A 21,832-nucleotide genomic window follows, 5' to 3' on the forward strand; every position below is an offset into this window, starting at 1 on the left:
GTCAACCCGAGAGGAATCTAAAGGCCCAATTTTGTGTGGAAGCAAACCCTACATTGGGGTATTCTTCCTAAGCTCAAGCGCAAGCCATCACCACCTTGAGAAGTGGTAAGATAGTGGACAATAGGGTTGAGCTACCAAAGGAAGATGGTGAATCGGTGCAACCTAAAGTTGTCACCCATCCAATTTCCAATTCTACTCCTACTCCTTTGAATGAAAATGATCCTAATCGGAATTCTCAATCTTCTCCATCATCCTCTCAAATTACAAAGTCTTGTGAGCCAAAAGCTCCATTCCCTTATGCTTTAAAAGAAACTTCGCCTCATGGGAGGCAAGAAGGGAAAACACACGACATGATAGAAGTTTTTAAGCAAGTCAATATCAATCTTCCTCTTTTGGATGCCATTAAGCAAATTCCATCTTATGCAAAATTCTTGAAAGATCTTTGCACACAAAAGAGGAAGAGCAAGGGACCAAGCCCTAAAAAAGTGTTCCTCACGGAGCAAGTGAGCTCCATTCTTTAACAAAACACTCCACTTAAGTTCAAAGATCCCGGTGCTCCGACCATTTCTTGTGTAATTGGAACTCATGAAATTCGTAGAGCTCTTCTTGACTTAGGTGCTAGTGTCAATTTGATTCCTTACTCCGTATATGTCCAATTAGGGTTGAATGAATTGAAGCCAACCTCGGTGGTGCTTCAAATGGCCGATAGATCTGTCAAGACACCTAGGGGCATGGTTGAGGACATTCTTGTCAAGGTAGATAAATTCTACTTTCCGGTTGATTTCGTAGTTCTTGATACCGAACCGGTTACTAATCCCTCTAACCACATCCCAATCATCTTGGGAAGACCATTCCTTGCCACCGCAAATGCAACAATTAATTGTAGATCTGGGACAATGGACCTCTCTTTTAGCAATATGATGATCAAACTTAATGTTTTCCATGCAAGTCGACATCCCATGGATGAGGATGAGTGTTGCCTTGTAGATGTGTTAGATAAGGTTGTTGAGGAAGCAATTCCAACAATGGTAATGAAACAACCAATTGAGGATAGTCTTTCATCTCTTTTATCTGATGATCCTTTAGCCTTTTGCCTTCTTGAAATGTATGGAAGTTGTGGATTTGATGATGAAAATTCAATGAATGAAGTAAGCAATCTCATGGAATCTGTTGCAAGCTTAGACTTTCCATTTTAGAAAACTCCAATAGAACCTCTTCCTCCACTCTCTAGCACTCCACCGGTCTCATCTTTAGTCTCTCCACCAATTCTTGAGCTTAAAACTCTACCTTCCAATCTCAAGTATGCATTCTTAGGACTAAAAGAGACTCTTCCGGTTATCATTTCTTCAAATCTTGAAAAAGACCAAGAAGATACTCTCTTAAGTGTGCTTAAAGAAAATAAGGAAGCCATAGGTTGGAGTGTGGCGGATCTTAAGGGAATTGACCCCTCTATTTGTATGCATCGCATACTTTTGGAAGATGATGTAAAACCTTTTAGGGATGCCCAAAGGAGATTTAATCCAAACATGAAGGAAGTAGTTAAGAAGGAAGTTGTCGAACTCTTGGATGCTGGAATCATTTACCCAATCTCCGATAGCAAATGGGTGAGTCCAACTCAAGTAGTTCCCAAAAAATCAGGGATTACGGTGGTTGAGAATGCAAAGGGTGAGGAAATCTCTAAGCGTACCGCCAATTCATGGCGTGTATGCATTGATTACTGCAAATTGAATGCCGCCACTAAAAAGGATCACTTCCCTTTGCCATTCATTGATCAAATTCTAGAGAGATTGGTCGGGCAACAATATTATTGCTTCTTTGATGGCTATTCGGGGTACAATCAAGTAGCCCTCGACCCACTAGACCAAGAGAAAACCACCTTTACATGTCCATTCGGCACATTTGCTTTTAGACGGATGCCTTTTGGTTTGTGCAATGCACCCGATACATTCCAAGGGTGTATAATGTCAATTTTCTCGGATATGGTGGAAGAGTATCTAGAGGTCTTCATGGATGATTTTTCTGTTTTTGGGTCCTCATTTGATGCATGCCTCAAAAACTTAGATCTAGTGCTTTAGAGATGTCGTGAAACCAACCTTGTACTTAGTTGGGAAAAGAGCCATTTCATAGTTCAAGAAGGTATTGTTTTGGGTCACGTTATCTCAAGGAGAGGAATAGAGGTAGATAAAGCGAAAGTCGAGCTTATTTCTGAATTGCCTCCATCTTCAACAGTGAGAGAGGTTCGCTCATTTCTAGGTCATGCTGGTTTTTACCGCCGTTTTATCAAAGACTTTAGCAAAATTGCTCGACCCTTGTGCAATCTTCTTGCCAAGGAAACTCCTTTCGTCTTTGACCAAGCATGCCTAGACGTTTTTCATAAATTGTGTGAATTATTATCATCTGCTCCTATCATGCAACCTCCCAATTGGTCATTGCCATTTGAAATCATGTGTGATGCTTCTGATTATGCCATGAGGGCAGTTTTGGGACAAATAGTGGGTAAGTTTCCTTGTGCCATATACTATGTAAGTAAAACTTTCTCGAGAGCTCAATTGAATTACTTCACTACCGAGAAAGAATTACTTGCCGTAGTATATGCTCTTGATAAATTTCGTTCCTATTTCTTAGGGTCCAAGGTTATCGTTTATTCTGATCATGCCGCCTTGAGGCATCTATTGACAAAAAGGGAAACGAAACCTAGGCTAATTAGATGGATTTTACTTCTTCAGGAATTCGATTTTGAAATCAAGGACAAGAAAGGCTTCGAAAATGTGGTTGCCGATCATCTTTCTAGGTTATCGATAGAGCCTTTCCCCAGTCTACCAATCTGTGACTCTTTTCCGGATAAGCAACTCTTTCAAATTTCTAATGGAAAAATGCCTTGGTTTGCCAACATTGTGAATTATTTGGCAGTAGGCAAGCTACCAACTTCTTGGTCGAAGAACGAAAAGAATCGTTTCTTTGCCAACATCCGGAATTACTATTGGGAAGACCCTGTCTTATACCGATATTGTTCGGATCAAATTGTGAGAAGATGCATTCTAGAGAGTGAAATTCCAAGTGTCCTAGTGTTTTGTCACACTCTTGCATGTAGTGGGCATTTTAGTGCAAAGAAGACCACCTTGAAGGTTCTTCAAAGTGGGCTCTTTTGGCCCACTATTCATAGAGATGCCTACAATTTTTGCAAATCATGTGAGAGATGTCAAAAGATGGGGACAATGTCTAGAAGAGATATGATGCCCTTGACCAATATACTTGTTGTTGAGATCTTTGATATACGGGGCATTGATTTTATGGGTTCATTTCTTATGTCCTATGGTTTTCAATACATTCTTCTTGCCGTTGATTATGTTTCCAAGTGGGTGGAAGCATGTGCTACCAAAACAAATGACCACTCCGTGGTCATTCAATTCATCAAATCCAATATCTTTGCTCGTTTTGGTATGCCAAGGGCTATAATAAGTGATGGAGGAAAACATTTTTGCAATCAATTCTTGAGGCACTTATTTCTTAAGTACTCCATCACTCATAAGGTAGCCACTCCTTACCATCCTCAAACAAGCAGGCAATTTGAAATGTCTAACCGGGAAATTAAGCATATTCTTAAGAAAACGGTTAACACCACCTGGAAGGATTGGTCAAGAAAGCTAAATGATGCTTTGTGAGCTTACCGGACGGCATACAAGACTCTCATTGGCATATCTCCTTATAGACTTATTTATGGAAAGCCTTGCCATCTTCCGGTTGAGCTAGAGCATAAAGCCTTATGGGCAGTTAAAAAGCTCAATTTTGACCTTGATAAAGCCGGAGAGAATAGGTTACTCCAATTGAGTGAGTTAGAAGAGTTGAGACACAATGCTTATGATAATGCCAAAATCTATAAAGAACGAACCAAAGCCTTTCATGAGAAGCATATTATGAAAAAGTCTTTGGAACCCGGTCAAAAAGCTTGGCTTTTCAACTCTAGACTAAAACTCTTTCCTGGGAAATTGAGAACCAAATGGGAAGGCCCCTATGAAGTCATCTCTGTTGCACCTCATGGGGCGGTTGAAATAAAAAACTTGAAGAAGGGCAACATTTTTAAAGTTAATGGTCAAAGATTGAAACCTTATATAGAGGGTCAAGTCTTTTAAAGACATTTTGAAGCTGCACATCTAGTTGACCCAGTGTATGAGCACATAGAAGATTGCATTGACAAGGAATCAAGAGCTCCTTTTGAGCTTAAACCAACAAGTTCTTCAAAGAACCATTTGTTTGGAAAGTTCAAAGAACCATTCATCACCCCAATAAGGAGGGGACGCATAACAAGATCTTTAATCCGGGCTAAAAGAGCCCAACGTCTGGCTAGAGACGTTAAAGACTAGTAAAAGCATTCGTACGGTGTCAAAACCTATTCCTCTCCCATTTCTATCTTTCATTTCATTTCTTGCGAAGTCTAGATATTTGTTTTTGGTTCATATGCATTTCAAGGAACTTTGGTGAGGATTGCATAAGCTTTCATGTCATTATTGACCATTTTGCATAGTTCGATCGATCTCAAACTTGAGTTCGATCGATCGAACTCCATTCTGCATCCAATACTTAAAAAAAATTTCGACTTGCAGAAACCTGCATCCAAATCACCTCTCTATCCCATCATTCGAACTAACTCTTAGATCGATCAAGAGACTTTCGATCGATCCAACTTCCAAGTTCGATCGATCTCATGACTCAACACTTAGAAAAATTTCGAGCTTGTATCAACCTGCATATTTCAGCTCTCTGTCTGATCGTTTGAAACATTCCAAGATCGATCTGAAAGTTTTTCGATCGATCCAACTTCCAAGTTCGATCAATCTCATGTTCCAACACTTAGCCAATTTTCTGAGCCAAAAATCTGCATATTTTTGCTCTCTGTCTGATCGATTGAACTCTTGTTTCGATCGTTCTCAATCTTTATTTTATTATTTTGACTTTGTTTTGACTTTTCAAAATTTCAAAAATCCAAAAATATTTGCATTTGTATTTCATTTCATTTTATTTTATTTTTCAAAAACTTTTCAAAAATTCAAAAATATTCTTTTTTAATTAATTTTTAATTATTAGTGTTTATTCAATTAAATTTAATTAATTAAAATATATATATATATATATATATAATTTTATTTTCCAATTTTTAATTTTAATTTTAATCCCAATTTTTAATTTTCAAAAAAAAAAAAAAAAAAAAATCAAAAATCAAAAATCCAAAAACACTTTGAAGAGAGTTCATTAAAGTTCGATCGATCACAGTTGAGTTCGATCGATCGAACTCTGTCGGGAATGTTTTCAAAAATAGAACCGAGGGTTTGCAAGATCGATTACAAAGACTAATCTAACTCACCCTCATCCTCAAAGCCTTAACCTCTCTTCGTCGCCGTTACTGTCCAACCATTTCACCATCTCCAGCGAAGCTTTCCGGCGAGTTTCCAAGCTTCACGTCTCTCTCTCATCTCAGAGTCCATTTTTCCTTCTTCGCATCCACTTCTCTTACTCGTTTAAGGTAAGAACCGAGATCCACTTTGAGATTTGATCCTCGATTTGATGATTTAATGATTTACATATTCGATTTAGGTTGCTTAAATGGATGAATCCGCCATTGATTGAGCCTTCGAAGCATTGTATATATATGTGTATATACGTGTGTATGTTTTGTAAATATTTTGAGATTTGTTTAGATTTGTTGGAGTATGGGCCTCGATTTGTGATGGATTTGTTGCTTTGATGTGTTGTTGGGCCCACGAACACGTTCATGTGGGCCCCATGCTTCCAAGGTCATAGATCTGTGACTTTTGAGTTTTCAACATCGCACAGTTTGATCGATCGAACTAGTATCTCCGATCGATCTTGAGAGATCGATCGAACTCATGTCTTCGATCGATCGAAGTAGTGAGATCAATCTCACTTACTTTCAATCGATCCAACTTTTGTGATCGATCTCACTTCTTTTTATGATCGATCGAACTTCACAGATCTCACACACATACTTCATTCATCATATCTTATGTTCATGCTATCATATCTATGCCCAATGCCTGTGATATTCCACATTGGATGCATTTCATTCTTATATTGCTTGGCATACTTCACATCCTATCACTTGCATAGATTTTTGTCATATATGTTTTGTCTATCCTATCTGACAAACATATTTCTATTGTGCCTTTAATTCATTATTCTAGCACTTGATCCCATTGCATGATTTCCTTTTTGCAGACCATGACTAAGAATGACAATTCTTCTACTTCAGCCACACCTGAGGCTCATGATTAGATATGTCGCTTAGAGGGGCACCTTCAGAGTTTGGAGGATATGTTGGTTGCCCTTAGAGCTGACATTAGTACCCTTCTTCTGAATGTGATGGCTGCCATTCAAGCTGACATTTCTCGCATCTGTACGGAGATCTTGACTGCCATTGATGACTTAGCCAGGGAGATCCGCGGAGCTCCCTCTGCCTGAGATTCCCAGTCTCTTTAATTTTTTATGTTCTCTATCTATGTTATATGTCTGCTACACTTGTGATACTATTATTTTTGCAGCTGGGTCTATCGACTTTGACACTGGATGTATTGCACTTTATTGTTATTTTTAACTATGATGGATATCGTATGTTTTTATTCATACATCTGTCCTTTTAATTCCATTAGGTGCATCTCAGTAACTTCAGTGAGAGAGTGCTACCCAATTTTCAGGACCTCCCTTATACCTTTCTCATTTCTCTATCTGTTTATCCCATTTACACTTGCATATCTACTGTGCACTGATTAGCCCATTTTTTTATCTTATAAGTTTATCCAAGTGCCAATTTTCAGGACCACAGTTCATCCCAAGTTTGGGGGGGCAATGCCACCCACTTCGGATACTTCAGTCCCGATCATTCTTACTTAGTTGCACTGGTATACTCTTTCTTTTGTTCTCTTTGCACATTGAGGACATTGTGCCATTTAAGTTTGGGGGGGACTGGTGCTTTACAGTGTTAGTTTTAAATTCAAAATTTGAGCATGATTTGTGTATTTGAGGGATATTTCTATGATTGGTTCATATCTAGCTATAATTTTGATCTTTTGAGGACTATTTTGCTTAAAATTTAAAAATTGCTTGACTTGAGAGTCTAATACTCCTTGTATGCCTTAGGGATGCCATTTAAGAGTAAATTTTTTGAAAAATTGATATCATGCTTGTACTTGTAGTTCACATCATCCTGATTTTGTGATTGTTTTGAGATTCACTCTAGTCTTCTACACTAGCATAAGCGCACACTAGCATTCATTTGTGGGGTACATGCTTTGTTAATTATTGAATTGGTTATATCCCAATTGAGCTAGTAGTACATTGAAAACTTTCATTCTTAATAAAGGTGGATAACAACCCATTTTCACTAAGTAGCCGGGATGGTCTAAACTCTAGGTTAATAATTGAATTCAATGGAAAAAAAAAAAGAAAAAAAAAAAAGAAAAAAATAATAAAAAAGTGAGGACTTCTCCCAAATGGTGAAAAGTGAGAAATGATTAGATGGTTGTTGTCTTGATTTGTAGCCTAGTTGATTTGAACTTGTAAGTCCGTAGGGGTATTTGAATGCCTAATGCCATAAAGCCGTCTGGTTTGGGAGTCATTGATCTAACGCTCGACCTTATGAATCGTTAGAAAGCTTAGTAGATTAACACATTGCACTATACTTCCGTCTTTGATCCTCAAAAAAAAAAAAAAAAAAAAAATCGAGTGAAAAGAATAAGCGCACCTAGAATAATAAAGCTTTAATAAGAGGTCCACTTTTTGTGTTGATGATCGGTATTAAATTTGTGTGCTAGTTTAAGGGTAAGGATGTGATTAATTCTTTAGTTGGCTTAAATAGCAACACATTTGATGCCGGCCCACTCAAAAGGATTTTAGAGTTGTTTTAATTTGCATGATCATTTTTTTGATGTGTGGAGGACCATATTTGTTTGCTTGATGTTGAAATTTTGAGAGATTGTTTGGAAATGTTTGAAAAATTGCATACTTGAGGTAGTTTTCTCCCAATGCTTGTTTGCAATATTGGTGCCTCTTTTGAAAGAATGAGCTTAATGTTTGTGGGTACCATTTTTGGAAACCCTCACGAGACTTCACTCGTCCACTAGGGGTAGCCTAGGGGTTTAAAAGGCTTGTTGCATGTGCTAAGTGTAATCGTGTTCCCTACGAAAGTGGCGTTATTCATTTATTGTTTTCTAGTTCATACTTGTATAGTTGTTTATTTCATTACTTTACTTTCTAGTTCATTGCTAGGGACTAACAATATTTAAGTTTGGGGGTGTGATGAGCGCTGAAAAGTGCGTATTTAAACCCCTTAAGCTTAGGCATTATAGTACCTTTATCTATCTTAGTGTACCGTTTTAGAATGATTTCATATTATTTCCTTTTTCAAGCACTTATCACGAAAATAAGCTAACTCAGCCAAATAAGAGCTTAATTGAAGCAATTCTGAGATTAAACAAAGAAAGAATCAAAGTAAAGAAAGAAGGAAGCAAATGGAGCCAAAGGTAACAAGCAGCAAAGTTCGATCGATCCAAGTTCAAGGTTCGATCGATCGAATAATGATCGATCTCAGCACTTCAAGATATATCCAAGTCTTGACCCAAAAGCATAAAGTTCCAAAAGTTTGATCGATCCAACACCATCCTTCGATCGATCGAACACTTTTGTCCTTATTCAAATGATTGATCCTATCCACAGCTATACCACCCACTAACCACTTTTATCCTTTTCCCATAAATATCTCCCAAAAATATCTCGGATTTGTCTTTTTCCAAAAAGCTCAGCCAGTTGGATCGATCCAGCCTAAGTTCGATAGATCTAAGCCAGTTCGATCGATCCAAGTCTAAGGTTCGATCGATCGAACTTCCTCCAGTGCGAAAAAGTTAAAATTCCATCTCATTGAAAGTTGTCCTTTATCCAATCATTAGGGAATATTGTGCGCACGACCCTAGCTCATTTTGGGTGTCATTTTGACCTACCTATATAAGGATAAGGATTGCTTTTTACATGGAGCCAACATTATTTTCATATCATCTCTTGGAGAGAAAGTTTAGAAAAGGAGGAGGCTAGAGACACCATTGGAGACTCTTCATCAACAAGGAGCAGATTTCAACCACGGAATTAGCCATTAAGGGTTGGAGCATCATCACCATGAGTGGCTAGACATCCTCTTGGGGCTAGAGTTAGCCCCAAGCATGCTTTTTATATCTTAATCTTGTGTATTATTGAGGGATTAGTGTTGTAATTAATGTTTTGACACTTTTATACATATAGATCTTGTTTATTCAATAATTTATGTGGTTTAATGCTTCCAATCAATCATTTCAGTCTATCTATATGTCTATGTATACTAGAATAGATGTTTATGTGTTTGCCTCTTTTTCTTGTGTAATTGATGGATGTCTATGTGTATTAATACTATAGATTTGGAGATTGTCAAAACATTGTGCTTAAAAGAATGCTCTTATGATTTTCTAGATGGTCCATGCTCTTTTCTTGATGGATTATACCTCTCCCTTAGTTTAGTTAGTTTAATTTCATGTCATTAGTTTAATTGTAGTGTAGTGATAACACAATTGTTAGATGAGAGGACAATCCATACTAGTTGTTTGATGTTCCATACTTTTGAATGCAAGTAGCATATGTCTCTAATCTTGTGGTGTGTTTGGCTTGTGAGCTTAATGAAAGGATTGATGACTTGCTAGATATATTGTGCTTTTCACATGCTATTTAGCAATATATACTTAATTGCTATATATGTTGTGCTTTTCACATGTTGATTAGACAATGTATGCTTAATTGGTCACCCCTTACTAATTGAATCAACCGAAGACACACACACAAATATTGCAACATACTTTTCCCTCATTAGTCACTAGTTAGAAGTGTAGAAATGCATTGCTTGGTAGTGACCTCTAAACCCCAAGATTTCTTTTTCTCTTACTTGTTCTTTGTTACATTCAATTGTTTAGTTTAATTTAGTTGCTCTCTAGTTTCATTAACCAACCAACCATTTGTTTGATCACTCGATCTACTAACCCTAATTGCGATTCCACATTCAAGTACGATTCCAATCTCTTGGGACGATCCCTACCCACCCTTGCTACTCTAGTTGTAGTGTTGGTAGTGGTTTTTATAAATTTAAACTTGACCCCAAGGGATTTTCTTGAACCGCGCATTCACTACATCAATTTGACGTGTATCAAGCGGCTTTAATCGTCAGTATGACCGAGGAGGCCTTGCACGGGTCCTGTGGATTAGTCGGGACAAAGCCCCGAACACCCCAGTTTTCGAAAACCATTGCCATTATTCAAATATTGTCGCTACACTTCTATAATTTTGTCACTTTGCTTCACTTGTAAAGCTTCCCTACTCAGTACCTACGTCAAACGTAATGGGAATACGAAAGTAGTAAAATTTAAATCAGACAAAGTGGGAGCCGAAGTGGAAATGTGCGGAGAGCGTGAGAACGGCACCCATTGAGAAGAATTGTGTGACTTGGCTCACTACAAGCGCAACCCTATTACAACAACATGGATCCCAAGATAGACTAATCTCCAAACACTGTTTCAAAAGTAGATGCACATCTTCAATGATCCCTATTACTGCATCTTCAATAGCCTTAAATTTATGATCGACCGGTAGTACCCTTTAACTAAGACATTTGAATAACCCGTTTTAATCAGAAGCCTCAAAGCTTTCCTGAGCATCAAAACCTTCAGCCACAATAGCACTACTGTTTAACTTTAAATACCCAGAAGCAACTTTGAGAGGTATACCAGAATGATCTAATAGCACAAGACCATCTCCACTCTCTTTATGCACAACACTAAAAAAAACATTGGAATCAAGTTTAAACTCGGAAGTCCTGGGTGTTCGACTCTCACATAACGCAATAATACCTAAGTTTAAATGATATATGGTTTGCGGGTGATTGTACATGTCTAAAATTTACCTTGTAATCTCATGTAATAAAGATGTAGAGCAGAAAAGGGCCAAGGATTGGCATTTACAGCTCTTATAGTCATTGCACACAACCCCTCTTGTCTTACCACTTCAATTAATTCACGATAATCCTAAAGACCCTTGCTCAAAATTAAGTGTGGATCCGAATATCTCTCATTAAAACCCCAATAATTAATGCACTTCCATAGGTTCCAACAAATGAAAGAAGCAGAGCTCAAGCACATTGTTGGAGAATACTGGCCTTCCAGATTCTAGATGAAGCTAATTGTCTCCTGTGTCACAACATCGAACATGTTCGCTAAACTCGATCCTCAAAGGACAAAGCTTCCACACATTCTGAGAAACTGGACACTGACATAAAAGATGATCAATGGACTCCTCTTTCAACCCACAAACTCTGCACATAACTCGATTCTACAATATTGCCCTTGAGCTTCAATGATGAAGATTGAAAGCCTATAACGGAAACACTGCCAGGGAAAAAACTGCACCTTCCTATATATTTTGATTCTCCGTATGTCTGTCCATGTGTTCCTTGCCATTCGAATTTTATTAACCAAGGGGAGAAAATTGGTCTCGATTTAAAGTAATAACCAACCAAGGAACACATTAGAAAACAAATTCAATTTGCACTACTTTCATACTGCAGTTCACATCTCTCCAAACATGGTAGGAATGTTTATTGAATATAACTCACTATTATCCCTAAAAGCTTTGTTTCGAAAAGTAATGAACATATATCATCTTCCAACTTAACAAAATCAGTCAACCTTGAACAAATCCCACAAGGATCTCAAATCAAATTTCAGATGAAACTCAACCATGAAAGGACACAATTTTTCTTTGTTTCTACACTATGCTTGGCTTATTTAGAGATAGCAACTAAGATTTTTGGGAAAAGTATATATATATATCAACTTGCTTTTCTTATATGCAGGTAACAATTCAATTAAAGGCGAGCAAAGAGCACTTGCCATGAGATGACATGACCTTTAAAAAGATGTAAAAAAAAAAAAACTATCTCAAGGTGAATCAATCTATCAATGCATTAGACCACAAATAGATTTCATAAGGTACTATACTATCTAAGAGCAGATTTGTTCCAAAATATATATAGTAGACATATCACTAATAGAAATATATAATAAAAGAAAAACCTTTACTGACTGCAACTAGAAGATCTGACTGGCTTTCTCAATCTAGGTTTAATCCAAAATGGTAATGCAATTAAAGAAAGGAAATGAGGTATACAACCATGTGCGTGCTATCATACACACATCATATGAAAAATTGCTCATACACATTGGCTTTTGCCTGCACCCACAAACAAATTTATTTCAATGAAAGAAAGGTGAGATTGACATTCATGGAATGGGCTTTGACACCTATCTTCCATCTTCAGAAACATAATAACCATAAACATATTTTTCTAAAAAAGGAAATGTATCGGAGGCTTCCCTAAAAGTTCAATATTGTTGTTGCTTAAAGTGAGAAAATTGATACAGCCCCTAAAGGCGGAATGTTAAATTGTGCTTCAAATATTCTTAAATAAATTGCATGATTGGAGAGAGTTTCAAACATAACTAAAACTTCATCATATTATATTTCAATTCATTTTCTGTTCTCTGTCTTCTTAATGTTAAGGAAAATGAAATCAGAGAACATTTTAGACTATACAACCTTTAGTGTTCTATGAAAATCGCGCACCATGGTCTGTAGCTTGCAATCTCAGATGTAACTTGCTAGGATACTAACACTTTTTGGTATATCTGGATAAGATAAATCCATGAAAATGCACTTCTAACCAAGTACCTTGACATAATTTTAAAAATTACAAAATAAGTTGCCTTGAGCTACCCCGAGACTTTTGCTTAAGTGGGATCTCCTTATTCTCCCACGTGAGAGATTGAAGGTTCAACTATCCACTGGTTGTGTTGACTTGTCGAGTAAAGAAAATGGAAAATGTTGCCTTGACCTACAAGTAAAGTGGAAATTGAAGCTGTAATGACCCGGTCATTTTCATTCCTTTTCCTTTCTCAGATTTTCACGAATATTTTTTTTCCGTTGATCTTTTTCATTTTGATTTCAGTTCCTCGTCGCTTAGTGTCGTCTCGAGAGCTCTGGAGTGATTTTTGAGACTCTGTTCTGTGGATTGACAACTTCCTTTGAGGACCGAGTCGTTTCCACATTTTTCGTTTTTCGACACTATTCACTATTTCGCCCTTTTCCCTATTTTGTCTTTTCCTCGTTTGTCACTTTGTTGGCATAACCACACTTCTTGTGTTCAGAGTTGGTTTCTGACTTCATGTATCTTCATTCTCAGTGGTTTCCATGAAATATGTATATTTACTTTTGTAGTAAAGTACTCTGGTTGCTCTCGGTGTCCATAGGGGCATGGATGCACAGTTCTTTGGAATCTTTTTATTTTCTTGGGGTGTTTTTCATAAATATCTTTTGAAGATATTTATTTCAGGGGTTTCTAAGAAAATATCTTTTTGGAAGATATTTTCATTCTGGGACAGTTTCACAATTTTTACTTTTTGGAGGGGCCATTGTGCAATTAACGAAAGTTATTGCTCAATGTCTTATTTTGAGCCTAGATCCTCGTACGGGATTCATTTCCACTTTTCGTCGAGTCGTGTACGCTTGTTTGGGGCCTAACTTTCTGCTTGGAACTCGGTTTTCAACGCCGTTTCTTCCGTTGTTCATATTTTCTCATTTTGAATCTTTTTCGTTCACGGAGTTTTGCCGTTTGAGCGTGTCTGCTCAAATTCCACTTTTCCGGACCCGGGAGGACCCGTTCGGGGCACTTTTAGGGTTTTTCTATAAATAGGGTGTGAGACAAGAAAATATCTGAGTTTTCTCTTTCTCCTCTCTTCTGGCCGGAATCCATGGCAGCCATGGCTTCCATCTTCTCTCTCCTCTTTTGGTCCACTTTTCCTTGATGAAAAGTCTTCGGCCTTAACATTTATTGTTCCCCTCGACGTGCTCTACCATTCCCCCTTATTAGAATTCAGTTTTGGCCATTTCTTGAGTTTAAGTTTGAAGTCAAGTTGTGATTTTGATGGGGCTTCCATGGGGGTTATGTTCACGGTGTTGTCCCCTACAAAACCTAGAAGTTTCGTCGGATTCGGAGCACTTTCATTTTGGTGGAGATTTGAGATTTCATCTCAAATGGAGGTAGGGAATGTTTTAGGATTATTTGTGTGTTGTATTATGTGTTTGCCATGATTATACAACATATATGTATACATTGTATCAAATCTAGAAAGTTATTAATTTTTATTTCTTTGTATAAGATTTAAAATTCATGATGATATATAACTTTGATTTGAATTGTGGCATGCTAGAAAGTTTAGTTTTAATATATTTGTTAACATATATTAAATTGGGATTAATTAAATAAGAATAACACTTTTTAATTAATATTTATCTTTTGTGAAAGATCAAAGTTCATGGCTATACCTTGTATGAAATTGAGTTGTGTTATGCTTTTAAATTAAGTCTTGGCATGTTCTTTAACATACTTTAATTTGAGAGCATTTGGTTAAGCTAGAAATTCTAGAGGCTTTAATTAAATGAAATAATTAAAATCTATTTTGTGGTTTCATTGGCCTAATTAAGCTTTTAAATGCATATATGTAATGACCATGATTTGTCCTTTAACATATATTAAATTGAGGCCATTTGGAAATGATGTGAAATCTAGAGAGTTTAATTATTTTGGTTTAATTAAATTCTATCTTGTTTATCCATGGATTTAATCATGTTTTAGAAATTACTTCTATGTTGAGATCATGGATTTGGACTTGTTGAGTATTCACTTGATTATGTTTAAGCATTGAGTACCTTTTTGTTAAATTTATATTCATAAGAACTTGTTTCCAATATTGAATATATGATTGACTTGTGTATGGAAGGTGATTTCGTGCATTATATAAATTAAGTATAAGTTGTGAACTTATTTGGTTTAAGTTTGGTCTAACTTATTGATTTTTGTATAAGTTTTGGACTTATTGATTTTGGAAAGCTTGTATGGACATATTTCACGTAATGGCTAGGGTCTAGCTCTAGTACGGAAATAAGAGTCTTCTAAGTCATAAGTGCGCATTAGGTAGTACCTTGTAGGTCGTAATTGCCCGGAATAACTTATGCATGTGCGCACTAGGTAGTGCCTTGTGGGTCATAATTACCCGGAAACACTTGCTTGATCTAGTGACCATATGTCCTAGTCTTTCTACTTTGATTTCGCATTCAAATTCAAGTTGTTAATCATGGATTACTTGTAACTTGAGAATTGGTGCTTGCCTATGTATTTTGATCTCATTTAGTACACTTGAAACTGTATACTTGAACTTGTATCCTTATTTGTGTATCTAAACCCTAGATAGTATACTTACGCATTGTATGTTTGATTTGTGCAATCGGACTTCATTATGTATACTTGTGTCGTATATGCTCGTCTTATGCGTAATTTATTTAACTTAGTATACTTGCGCCTGTATACTTGATTTATGAGTTTTCCATGTTAATTGTATCTTTGTATATGCACGCTTAGACAATGCATAACTTGTTTAACATGATTTAGTGTACTTGAGCATGTATACTTGTATGTCGTTGTTCATTTCAATTGCATGGTACCTTAGGATGCTCCCTAAGTCTCACTTGACATAGACGTTAGGTGGCATGAGCCCCTTTAACATGTTTCGCCTTAAGGTGATGAAATTATAAAACGTAGGTCAATGCATGCTCATTTCCTACAAGTAGCTTTAAGTTGCTCACCCCTATGTTACTGGGGCATATTTCAGGTGCAGGTTACAAGTTGTGGAGATTGGCATTTACCTTTGATGGTTTGGAGATTTGAAGTTCCTTTAGAGGCATTCTTGTTCACATGCAAGTGTTAGCATGTTTAAGATTTGTTTATGAAATGTAATTTTCCTAACTTGGAGGTTTGGCATGTTAAAATGCTATATTACACTTGCGTGCATGTTTACATCATCACACTTTAGCATAAAATGTAATTTGATCATGCCATGGAATATTCCAAGTGGACTTTCAGCCATGGGTGCATAATAGGAGGTTTATGCACTTTCTTGAGTCATTTCGGTCGACTAAAGCCTTGTGGGTTTTGTTTGAACCTTGAAACTTCACTTTCCAGTAGCCAAAGTCAGCATTTAGGGTCATTTCGGTCGACCGATGGCTCATTTCGGTCGGCCGATAGTTCCTTTTGGTGTATCAAACCAACCAAGTCTTGAAGACTTGTTTTCAGCTGAAATTTTGTCTATTTCGGTCGTCCGATGTGCCATTTCGGTCGACCGAAATAGCTAGATCCCGAGAGTAGCTTCAGTCCAGTTTCAGCACTGTTCTTCCAACTTCAAATGACCATAACTCCTTTGTTTCAAACCCAAATGGGGTGATTCTTGAGCTTAAATTCATGAATTTTGAGTCAGCTTTCCAATGGTACCAATGCCATTCTCAGATTCCAATCACAGTGGGAGTTATTTAAGTTTTAGTGAGAGGGTGTCGGTTTTCGCTTAAACCGGGAAATGACGTTTTGTGGGATTCTCGTCCAATGTTCTTAGAACCTCTTAAAAAGTCATGAAATGATTAAGTTAGGTTGTTTTCACCTTTTTTTTACTTGTTTAGGGTCAAGTTTCTCTTTTTGGTTGTGAGTTGACCATTTAGCCCTTGGTTCATGGTTTTTGTCCGTTTCGACCTTTGTTTCCGTTTTTGTTCTCCTCGAACTCCGTGACTTCTTGGAAGGTCACATTGGTGTCTTAGAAATAGTCTATATCTTTATAGACTTTGGTTCTATCTTTTGCTTCTGCATTTCGGACTCATTATCGGGTTAACTTTCGGTTCATCACTAACGAACAAGGTTGAAAAACTCGGGTCGCCACAGAAGCGCTTACCTCAGCTCACCTTCAACACACTCATCAATGAAAGTGAAAGATCAAGTTTGAAGTCCATCTCCCCACATCTCAAACTTATCCATAGATGTATTAGCTTTTCTTCAAAAAGCATTAGGTGCCTTTTCTCTCCCACCTATACCACATAGAGCAAAGTAACAAAAAATAAAATCTATAAAAATAAAATAAAGACAAGCATATGCATAACACCATACGTGATCACTGAAAGCTTACCTTTCCATGTCCCGAAGGGACCATAAATGTTATGGAACCTCCCAATCCGACATTCTATTCCAAAATCTTTAATGTAATGCTTGCATAACTTTTCTGTTGCCAGTTTCTCCAAGCCATATGCATCTTGAGGCTAAACATAAAATGAAATTAATCTAATATTAATAATATGTTACAAAACAAAATACAATTAGATTATATTGTCATTGACTCAAAAGAGTATCAAACCTCCGCAGGCCATGCATCAGTTTCGTTCAAGCTCACATTAGTTTCCAGTTGCTTAAATTCAGAGTAGATGCAAGCACTAGAGGCATAGAACAACCTGCGTGTAGCCAGCTGTGAGTTACTAAGGCTCCGTTTGTTTAGAGGAATTTTTTTTTGTTTTGGTTTTTACGAAGAAAGGAGATATTAAAACCAAACAAAAAAACTTATCCATCCACCCAATGGACTTCACCTCAACCTCGACCTAGACCGTTGCCAAACACCGGAAAATAAAAATAAAAAATATATATTCTAGCTGAAAAAGGAATATATTTTTCGATGAATTTGGAGCCTAACTACTTTAGTAAAAATATATTGTACTTATTGTAAATGCAACAATAATAAGATCATGAAATAAAGCAATTAATGCAGATAAAATTCAGACTTGAGAACTCAAATTTTAACAAAAATGTAAATTCCAAGAACAACAAAGTACCAATATAGATTAAGTCTAAGCCGACAGACCTCTTGACCCCGTTGATCCTAGCAGCCTCAAGCATGTTGAAACTATTCATTGTGTTGTTATACATGATAACAGAGTGATTGGTCTGAATGAAGCCCATCCCACCCATATCCGCGGCAAACTAACGTAACGCTTTGTTTAGAAAAGTAATTAACATATATCATCTTCCAACTTAACATAATCAGCCAACCTCAAACAAATCCCACGAGGATCTCAGTCAAATTTCAGATGAAACTCAACCAGGAAAGGACACAATTTTTCTTTGTTTTCTACACTATGATGGCCCCATTTAGAGATAACAACTACGATTTTTGGGAAAAAGTAAATATATATATATATATATATACCATTAGCAACTTGCTTTTCTTATGTGCAGGTAACAATTCAATTAAAACCATGTAAATAAACTATCGAGTCAAGGTGCATCAATCTATCAATGCATTAAACCACATATAGATTTCATAAGGTACTACACTATCCAAGAGCAGATTTGTTCCGAAATATAGTAGACATATCACTAATAGAAATATATAATAATAGAAAAACCTTCTTTGACTGCAACTAGAAGAACTGACTGGCTTCCAACCAATTCATTCCTTGCCATCAGCAGCACGAAGGGATCCGAGTTGGACAGGGGCTTGGGTTCCCACCACCTTAGAAGAGCCATAAACTGACAAATCCATGCCCTCAGCTTTCTCCTTTTCAATCTGGTCTTTGATCCAGAAGTAAGTAATTCTCGGCCCATCCTACAAAAGTAGGAAGTAGTAAATTTAAATTTTCCGTAACTATGAACTCTGGAGATTTGCATAACTTCTTCAACAAACAAATTTGACTCAGAATAGTAACTGAAATTACATCCAAATGTAGATTTCAAGCTTTATAGGTACCTTCAGTTTCATAGTTGGAGCCCAACCAACTTTCTCTTTGATCAGTGTGTTGTCTGAGTTACGACCACAGACACCTTCTGGGCCAGGAATTTGGTTGATAGGGAGGTTCTTGTTCTCAAAGCTAAGAACAATCTCAGCCATCTCATTCATGCTAACCATCTCATTGATTGCTTCCAATGTTCGCTGGCTCCCGGAAGTCTGATTTTGTCAATCTAGGTTGAATCGAAAATGTTAACGCAATTAAGGAAAGGAAATGAGGAATGTAACCATGTGCATGCCTATAACGTGCACAGCATAATAAAAATTGCTCATACACATTGGTGTGCACACACTCCTACGAACAGATTTACAACAATGAAAGAAATGAGAGATTGACAATTATGGATTAGGCTTGTTCACCTATCTTCCATCTTCAGCCACATAATAACCAAGGCTTCCCTAGAAGTTCAATATTGTTGCTGCTTAAAGTGAAATTAAATTGATACAGTACCTAAAACTGGAACGTCCAAAATGTACTCCAAATACTCCTAAATTATTGCATGATTGGAGATAGTTTTGATCATAACAGGAATATCTAAAAGTAATTCTAAATGCAAGATTCATCTTATTTCCTTCAAGGAGTAGATTAATGAAATACAAAAGTATTAAAAGAAGAAGCTGATATTGATACCATGTCCCTTTCCTGAAATCTTCACCTAAAGAAACTTTACCAGATTATATTTCAATTCAATTTCTATTTTATGTTTCCATTTAATGTTAAGGAAAAGGAAACAAGAGAACATTTTAGATAATAAACTTAGTGATTTAAGAAAACTGTGCACTATGGTCTGTAGCTTGCAATCCATAATCTAAATTGCTAGGGTATTAAAATTTATTTTTGGTAAATCTGGAGAAGATATATCCATGAACTTGAACTTCTAACCAAGTACCTAGAGAAAATTTCAAAATTACAAAATAGGTTGCCTTGAGCTACCACAAGCCTTTAGCTCAAGTGGTATCTCCTCATCCTCCCATGGGGGAAAGATTGAAGGTTCAACTCTGCACTGGTTGTGTTGAGTTGTGTGTGTGCGCGCGCTCTTACTTACCAAAGAAAGAAAATGGAAAATGTTGCCTTCACCTACAAGAAAATAGGAAATTGAAGTGCTTACCTCAGCACACCTTCAACACACTCATCAATGAAAGTGAAAGATAGAGTTTGAAGTCCATCTCCCCACGTCTCAAACTTATCCGTAGATGTAATGGCTTTTCTGCAAAAAGCAGCAGGTGCCTTTTCTCTCCCACCTATACCACATAGAGCAAAGTAACAAAGAATAGAATCTACAAAAAGAAAATAAAGATGAGCATATGCATAACACCATAAGTGATCACTGAAAGCTTACCTTTCCATGTCCCGAAGGGACCATAAATTTTATGGAATCTCCCAATCCGACATTCTATTCCAAAATCTTTGGTGTAATGCTTGCATAACTCTTCTGTTGCCAGTTTCTCCAAGCCATATGCATCTTGAGGATAAACATAAAATGAAATTTATCTAATATTAATAATATATTACAAAACAAAATACAATTAGATTATATTGTTATTGACTCAGAAGAGTATCAAACCTCCGCAGGCCATGCATCAGATTTCTTCAAGCTCACATAAGTTTCTAGTTGCTTAAATTCAGGGTAGATGCAAGCCATCTGCAATTACCAAGGCTCCATTTGTTTAGATGTAAAATATTTTTTCAAAAATACTTTTTTCATTTTTGGTGTTAGGTTGTCGTAAAATAGTTACGAAGAAAAAAGATATCAAAACCTAACAAAAAAAACTTGTCCATTGCCTCAACCTAGAACTTTGCCAAACACCAAAAAATAAAAATAAAAATAAAAATTATATATTTTAGCTGAAAAAGGAATATATTTTCAGAGGAAGATATTTTACATGGAAGCAAACCAAGCCTAAATACTTGGTAAAAACATATTGTACTTATTGTAAATGCAACAATAAGAGCATGAACTAAAGCAATTAATGCAGATAAAATTCAGACTTGAGAACTCAAATTTCAATAAAAATGTACATTCCAAGAACTACAAGTACCAATATAGATTAAGTCTAAGCCGACAGACCTCTTGACCCCATTGATCCTAGCAGCCTCAAGCATGTTGAAACTAATCATTGTGTTGTTATACGTAATAACAGAGTGGTTGGACTGAATGAAGCCCATCCCACCCATATCCGCGGCAAGATTGAAGACATGGTCGACTCCTTCAGTGACCTTGAGGCAATTATCCATCACCCTGAGATCCACTGGATGAAATTCATGACAGAACATGTCTTCTGTCATGTGCTCATTCTTCTTCCAGTCAGAAGCTATAATGTAGTGGCCCTCACTCTTCAAACGGCGAGCAACGTGCGAGGCTATAAAGCCTCCTGCCCCATTAATAGAAATTCGGAGCTTCTCAGATGGCCAGTGAGGTTCTCTTTCGAGGTTCTCGTAGGTGTATGCACCATAATTGGTCTCATTGGTACTTCCCATTCTACAGGAACAAGAGAAGATATTGCAATTACAGACCCATTACAATAATTGATCCATATTGGGCACTAACATCAAAAAGGAACATTAAACAAGAAAATTTGTATTATGTTTATATGTAATATATATATATATATATATATATATATATATATATATATATTTGGTGTTTGGTTATAGTACAAAGAAAAAAAATTTAAAACCTAGCAAAAATAACTTATCCATCATTTTTCGACCAGCCTATTGGAACTCAACCTTGACTTAAACTTTTGCCAATCACCTAAAAATAAAAAAAATAAATATATTTTACCTAGAAAAGGAAAATCTTTTCAAAGAAATTCTTTTTTGGCCTTAAAGCCTTCCTTATTCCTCACCTTAAAATAGCCTTTAAGGATTTTATTTGCTTAAAACTTTAATAAGATGCTAGTTAGTTTTGTACTTTGAATGATTTTTCATCTTTTTCCAGGCCATGAAAATCATGGTCTGGTGGAGCTTCGGACTATCAACGGCGTTTTGGTCACTAGCCCAGGTCGCCGTGGTTGCTCTGTTGTGAAGGCTTCACCCTTCTGGGCTT

General features: G+C 36.6%; 2 pseudogenes; both read right to left on the reverse strand.

Moving 5' to 3' along the window:
• Positions 1-16,646: 16,646 nt before the first annotated feature.
• On the reverse strand, positions 16,647-18,254 carry LOC132296357 (GDP-mannose 3,5-epimerase 1-like; annotated as a pseudogene).
• Positions 18,255-18,347: 93 nt separating this feature from the next.
• Positions 18,348-21,261, reverse strand: LOC132287418 (GDP-mannose 3,5-epimerase 2-like; annotated as a pseudogene).
• Positions 21,262-21,832: the final 571 nt, after the last annotated feature.

The sequence above is a fragment of the Cornus florida genome, unplaced genomic scaffold (genome assembly GCF_030987335.1).
Source record: "Cornus florida cultivar Cherokee Brave unplaced genomic scaffold, ASM3098733v1 CherokeeBrave_3.0.0_Hap2_Chr02, whole genome shotgun sequence".
Classification (NCBI taxonomy): domain Eukaryota; kingdom Viridiplantae; phylum Streptophyta; class Magnoliopsida; order Cornales; family Cornaceae; genus Cornus; species Cornus florida.